The sequence below is a fragment of the Haliotis rubra genome, unplaced genomic scaffold, assembly GCF_003918875.1.
Source record: "Haliotis rubra isolate DU_JTF1 unplaced genomic scaffold, ASM391887v1 Scf577, whole genome shotgun sequence".
NCBI classification, from domain to species: domain Eukaryota; kingdom Metazoa; phylum Mollusca; class Gastropoda; order Lepetellida; family Haliotidae; genus Haliotis; species Haliotis rubra.
The window spans coordinates 435873-443263 of record NW_025767276.1 but is presented as its reverse complement, the minus strand read 5'-3'; the positions used below and the strand labels follow the sequence as shown (position 1 = coordinate 443263).

Here is a 7391-nt window from a genome sequence, read left to right as displayed (position 1 = left end):
TTCTAATCTGCCCCCTCGTAATTAAACGTCCCCTTCGTAACCGACGTCATGATGCATGTCAGTTGTCATTGCCCACTACAGTGTCCTACTGTAAACTACTCCGTAGCACACTGTTTCTTGGTTTGCAGTTGCTTCACTTGGCTAACATCACTGGTTGAAACATTACATTTCCCTTTTTTCTACGGAAAAAATATCTCAGCTCAAATCACAGTTAAAATCACTGGTGACAATGTTTCTGATGGTCAGCTGTTATGGTGAGAAATGTTTCTGATGGTCAGCTGTTATGGTGACAATGTTTCTGATGGTGCAGCTGTTATGGTGACAATGTTTCTGATAGTCCAGCTGTTATGGTGACAATGTTTCTGATGGTCCAGCTGTTATGGTGACAATATAAGTTGTTCACTGATCATCAGGGCATGTATGCTGTTATGGTGACTATGTGTTTATATTCCTGATGGTCAGCTGTTATGGTGACAATGTTTCTGATGGTCAGCTGTTATGGTGACAATGTTTCTGATGGTCCAGCTGTTATGGTGACAATGTTTCTGATGGTCAGCTGTTATGGTGACAATGTTTCTGATGGTCCAGCTGTTATGGTGACAATGTTTCTGATGGTCCAGCTGTTATGGTGACAATGTTTCTGATGGTCAGCTGTTATGGTGACAATGTTTCTGATGGTCAGCTGTTATGGTGACAATGTTTCTGATGGTCCAGCTGTTATGGTGACAATGTTTCTGATGGTCAGCTGTTATGGTGACAATGTTTCTGATGGTCAGCTGTTATGGTGACAATGTTGATGGGTGTTATGGTGACAATGTTTCTGATTCTGATGTGACAATGTCTGATGGTCAGCTGTTATGGTGACAATGTTTCTGATGGTCAGCTGTTATGGTGGGACAAGATGTTTCTGATGATCAGCTGGAAGAAGGTTATGGTGACATATATTATAATGTTTCACTTCAGCATTCACTTCAGCATAGGTGCATGTCGAACTCTGTTTAGTCCTCAACAGTGGTCTCTTGCCCTGTGTTCAAAATGGTTATTGATTATTTTTACAGGAAAACACCACACTCAGATTGTTATCTTTTTATCTAACAATCATATCAGTCTGAGGTTTGAAACAATTTGGGATGGTGGGATAGCCAAGTGGTAAAAGCGTTCGGTCATATTGCCAAAGAAACGGGTTAAATTCTCCACATGGGTACAATATGTGAAGCCCATTTCTGGTGTCCCTCACTGTTGCCAGTCATGATATTATGTTTGTTTCACAGCTTCAGGGCAAAGTGCCACCTATACCCCAGGAACTCAGTAGATGGCCACAAATATTTCAAGCCTGTTGGCAGGTAGGTCTTGTTCTATTTGTATGCACATGTGTTTATGCTAGGGGTGTCGCGATACGCGAATGTATCGATGCATCGATACATTTTTACTGACGATACGATACGCGATACATGCTTGCGTGTATCGATTCCTATTTTAAAACTTTATCGATTCAAATTTTTATGCTATATCCATCTCCTTCAAAGTCTTGATAGTAACATTATACGAGACCGCTCCGATAAATAGATGTAGCTAGCTTTACTTAAAAAATAGGTTGGAAGCTAACAGCTTTTGTGATTGGCTAGACTATTTTGATGGACCAATCAGCGAGCGCGTACGCTGCCAGTAAGGTAATGCTATGAAAAGGCGCGAAAATTATGTATCGCGATACGTATCGTATCGTGACCTTAAAATCGTGATACGTATCGTATCGTGAGATTGGTGTATCATGACACCCCGAGTTTATGCACATACAAGGGCAGATGCAGATTTTTGGAAAATAGGGGAGGAGGGGCTGAAATTTCATTGAGTAATTGTGCAGTTTTGTTGAAAATATATCACTGGTGAGGATAATTGTGTTGCTTCCTTGAAAGCTTCCAAAGTCTGCATGTTTAATGAAGTGAGGTGAGGTGGAATGGGTATTATTGCAAGATTATTGCACTTCTATTACCACATACATGCTTGTTTGTGTGTCCATGTACAGTACAACCAGAAAGTATTGAGAATTTAAGATTGTAATTTTTTTTTTTTAATTTGACATTATTAGATTGGCCAAGCTATAGCACTGACCTAAATCCAATAGAAAATGTTTGGGGACTTATGAAGTGTCAATAAGAAAAATCTGACAAATATTGCTGAAATGAAAGAAGAGGTGGTCCGATATTGGGACAGCATGGACCATGACTTTCTAACTTCTTTGATCAGTAGTATGCCCTGCCGCATTGAAGCCTGCATTGCTGCCCATGGTGACTTGACAAAATACTAACTGTTCACCTGTCTTTGAATCTGGAGTTATGTTCTGCTAATATTCACATTTAATACGTGAGTAATGAGTGTATTTTGGGTCCGAAACCAGGCCTGTGAATGCTTTGAACGATGTTTTGGGTCGTTGTCCTGCTGGAAAATCAAAAAGAATTCCATAGAACACGTGAGCAGATGGAAGTAAAGTCCCTCGAAAATATCTGTGTACTGCTCACTGTTCATATTCCCTTCAAATACACAGAGGGGCGTTCAAGCAAACGATCAATTGTTAAGATGGTTACCTAATCATTTTAAGAAGTGAAATCTCAATCGATGTATAATATTTACTCTCATCTGCAGACTTGTAACAACTAATACCATACAGCCACACCGTGTGAGGAGTAAACTATTTAATCTAGGTGTTAATAAAAACATTATCAGATGGGTTAAAGAATTCAGGGTACATAGAACTCAGTATGTCAGTGTCAATGGCCATCAATCTTCTTTTCTCTCAACATCTACTGGAGATTCACATGGCTGTGTTCCTTCATCCGTACTCTTCGTTTTGTATACCAATGACTGTTACTTGTCAATATATGACTTGTTTACTGTGAAATTTGCAGATGACGCCACTGTTACTGGCCTAATTTCTGGTTCTGAACATTATTATCGTCAAGGCATTGACAAAACCGTAATGACAGTTTTTTATCAAACCTTTATTCAAAGTGTGTTGACCTACAATTTTCTATGTTGGTATGGGCATCTGTCTCATCTTAACAAAAACAGACTTTTCAAAATTGTTAATACTGCTTGCAAAATTTCTGGAGTGTATTTTGAGTATAGTAAAAAAGACAGCTAAAATTAGATTTGATAGTTGACATATTTGATCTCACCATTTTGAACTACTTCCTTCTGGACGCTGCTGTCGATTACCTTCCCTCAAAACAGATCTAGAGCTCGATAGTCTTTCATACCATCAAATATTCGTGAATGCAACAAATATTTTGAATCACCATCATGAGATTAGAACTAGAATTATTCAGCCTCTTTACCTATGTGGTTAATTGAATTATATCATGTCAGTTTTATTTGTAAATAGCATTCGTTTTGTGCATGTAATTATTGTGTATATTTTTATGAACTGTGTATATATTCATTTTGAGACAGTTTGGATGTATGAGAATTTCCTCCGGGATAATAAAGTTATATCTTTTTCTTAATATTAGACGTTAACGGCCGCTCATGCTTAGCACATGGCAGACAGTCCGTCAACGTCAATAATTCGAGTTATTTCCCCTTTTCGAGTCCTCGAGTCCATGAAAATGGACTCCAGTCCAGCTAAACCCGACTCTTCCTCAAGTACTCGAGTACCCGTGGAAGCCCTAGTCTAGTCAAGAATCCATTTTTTAAGAAATTTAACAGTGGTACTTATTGCCATCCCACATTCAGAGTATTATATGACTGGCCATCTTGGGTGCAGTATTATTCGTCATGAGTCTGGTATTTATCTCTAAGTCAGTCCCAACTGATATGACTGGCACGTTCAGAATTGGTGAATCAGATAAGAAGAAACTTTATGTATGAACAACTATTTATTAAGGTGATTCTTGTATCGTTTTCAAGCCCTACATACTTGCAAGAATCTGTATCAAAATGTCGCGTCACCTTAATAAGAAGTTGTTCATCCATAAATTTTCTCCTTATCTGCCCCCACCCTACCTGGAACAACCTTTGTAATGATGCCACACTAATGTCTTTACCTTCAGCCGGGACTTCAGATGCGGCATCCATTGAAACACATCCAGCAGATGTTGACAATGACCTTGACCGCCAGGAGCTAGACCAGACAGCAGATGCGGACGTCACGTGTGGAGGATGGACAGACTGACCCTTCACTGACTCAATCACTTCTGAAGCGATGTTGCACATCTATGCCTACAGCAAACAGCATCGAAAGGTGTCAATCACTGGTGTGGGCAGAGCAGACGTCCACCGCTTTGTGTTCTGGAAGGGAACTTTGGAGACCTTAGCATAACATCTATGCTTAGCATAACATCACTGCCACAGGCTAATTTGCATATCACGTGACCGGACTTTTTCTCTTGTTTGTAAGCAAACGTGCATATTCATAATAAGAAGTGACTGGAATTACGCAAGCTTTTCGGGGCACCCTTCACAATGTTTTACATTGTTACATATATATTCTTCCACAACTGCGACAGTAAGATTTATGACAGACATATTTTAGATATTTAACTGGCTGCATCGTTTGCTCTCCGACAGCTTTGATGACAGCACGTGGAGCCATACAACCTATGTAAACAAAGCATCACTACGCAAATCGAAATAGTGTTACATGTTTTAGGATATTTTCTCAGTGAAACTAGACCATTGTATCAAATATGTTCAATTAGATGTGTAGACTCGTCAAAATTAAAAGAGTTTAGAAATATGTACATTGTATTGAAAGGACTGTGCAAGAAGTGACGTATCGTCACATCTTTCTGGCCTTTGGCAGAGGTACTATGCTGGCTTGCCGCATGGAACTCTGGGTAGGAGAGTGGGAATAGTCCTGAATGTCACTTGGTGTAGAGTAAGGGACAACTAGTTGGTGATTAATGGATGCCTGGCAGCCTTTTTGGATGGTATTAATCTTTGCATACTCACCAAACAGCATCGGAGACGGTACCTGAGAATCATTTGGTGTTTGTGATTTTTGGCTTGGCAGTCTTCTTGGATGGTATTAATCTGTGCATACTCACCAAACAGCATCAGAGACAGTACCTGGGAATCACTTGGTGTTTGTGATTTTTGGAGGCTTGGCAGTCTTCTTGGATGGTATTAATCTTTGCATACTCACCAAACAGTATCAGAGACGGTACCTGGGAATCACTTGTTGTTTGTGATTTTTGGAGGCTTGGCAGTCTTCTTGGATGTTATTGATAGGTGCCTCTGACCAAATAGCATCAACAGCTCCTGGAGAAGGTAACCCAGAATCACTTGATGTAAAGTTAGGAATGACTAGTTCATGCTTTATGGAGGCTTGTCAGTGTTACAGAAATGTGCCTCATCAAAAATGTGCATCAATAATTTCAAGAGGCATTACCTTTAAATCACTGGTGTGTGTAGACTGAGACCTTGTAGGACACAAAAAAATATGTTTCCAGTCTTGTGGTTTGGCCAAAACGTTTATGTTGGGAAAGGCGGTAAGAGTAATCTGCCCTTGGATAAAATTATTAAAGGGTCATTGCCTTGAGATTTGCGCTATACTGACTTTAGCTCACCCAAACCAAAGGTTCATGGATTTAATTTAACAACTTTTTTTTTTTTTTGGTTATTTCATAGAAGATGTGCTACATTTTCAGAGCCTTATTGTTCTATTCCACACAGCTGTTTTTGGTAATCGGAGAAATTGTAAAATGGAATAACCATACATTGTAATAAAACATATGTTTTTTATATTTATTGAAAAATTATATAAACTGTATATACATTGATTGTTCATTGTTTTAAAACTGTTGACATAGTGCACTGTAAATATGATAGGTTGTACATCGCCTTTAATGCATTTATAATGTTGATCCTGCCCATTTTGGTCACTTTTTGCATTTCAGTTATTTTTGTGCTTAAGTAGGCATTTAATGCATTAAGTATGGGTGAACTCAGTGTGTTCTTTTAAGAGTGTTCAATATTTTATGTGCCCTTAATCAAAATTATTGATGGTGGCGATAAATCAAATTTCACATCAAATGTTAATTAGAAATGATATTCAATAATTATACATGAGCACATTTTATAATTAATACACAATAATTAGGTAGTTTCATTTATATACCTACTAGTTAAAAATCATTCAGGAACAACTTATTCTTTCATATAAGTTAAATGGTCATGATATGATAAATTAACTACGGTAATATGATCTTTTTTATGATCCTTTAGTTTTTACTGAGTACTGATGAATAAATGCTTAATTTGAAATCAGTAACTTAGTTCTACAGTGTCTGTAAAGTTTAGACAAGTCATCATCAGTGAATAAGTACCTGAAACAAATTACCAGTGATTTAAGATGAAATCCCTTTGGAGTCTAGACACTAGTGTTCTTTGTATTTTCTGCACTTCCATTTGCTTACTGTACTTTGTTTTATCCCATCATGCCTCATTTGATGAGGATTTAGTTCTCATGATGACTTTTCTTCAAGATGGTGCTTCTACATCATCAGCCTAGTGGGTGTTTAGGACAAGAGCAAAGAACATTCATATTTAGTGCGTCATAACAGAATGTCATGTTCATTTGTCATGTGTCAAGAGAAAATGTCATGTTCACATGTGTCAAAAGAAAATGTCATGTGTCAAAGAAAATGTCATGCTCACAGGCCATGTGTCATAGAGAATGTCATGCTCACAGACCATGTGTCTAGAGAAAAGGACATGTTCACAGGTCATGTGTCAAAGAGAATGTCATGTTCACTAGCCATGTGTCAAAGAGAATGTCATGTTCATGAGCCATGTGTCAAGAGAAAATGTCATGTTCACGGGCCATATGTCATGATAGAATATCATGTCAAGGCAATACAACCGTCTATGCAATACTAAGCTGTGCCATGGGCTCTATTTAGTTTGTATGTCCTGTTCCATGTTGTCTATTGAACATGTGTTAACATCATATTGAATACTCCTGTTTGTGGCGTGACAAAGATAGTGATCTGACAACTGTTTGGACAAAGGCATGATATAATGTTTCTCTATTCTCTACAATTTCTGGTGTATTGCTAAAAGCGGCATAAAACTAAACTCACTCTTCTCTACAGCCATGTATTGCAGTGTATTCATGCTACTAGGGGTAGCCTAGTGGTAAAAGTGTTTGCTTCCCACACTGAAGATCCGAGGTTCAATTTCCACATGGGTACAATGTGTGAAGCCCATATCTGGTGTCCCCCACCATGATATTGCTGAAAGCGGTGTAAAACTAACTAAACTCACTCATGCCATGAATGCAGTATAACTTGCTGTATGCTGCTCTCTGTGAAATGCTGATACTCAATAACAGTAGCATGTCTCACAGATGTCCCACTTGTTAGCATGAATGGTGATTGTATAAACCTGATCAT

At 38.4% G+C, this 7391-nt stretch overlaps 1 long non-coding RNA gene across 1 annotated transcript; it reads left to right on the top strand.

Annotated features, from left to right (window-relative positions):
• The first annotated feature begins 918 nt into the window (after positions 1-918).
• Positions 919-4447, top strand: LOC124254600. Its single transcript, XR_006892496.1, has 3 exons — positions 919-928; positions 1272-1343; positions 4047-4447. It is a non-coding gene; the product is annotated as an uncharacterized LOC124254600 (long non-coding RNA).
• Positions 4448-7391: the final 2944 nt, after the last annotated feature.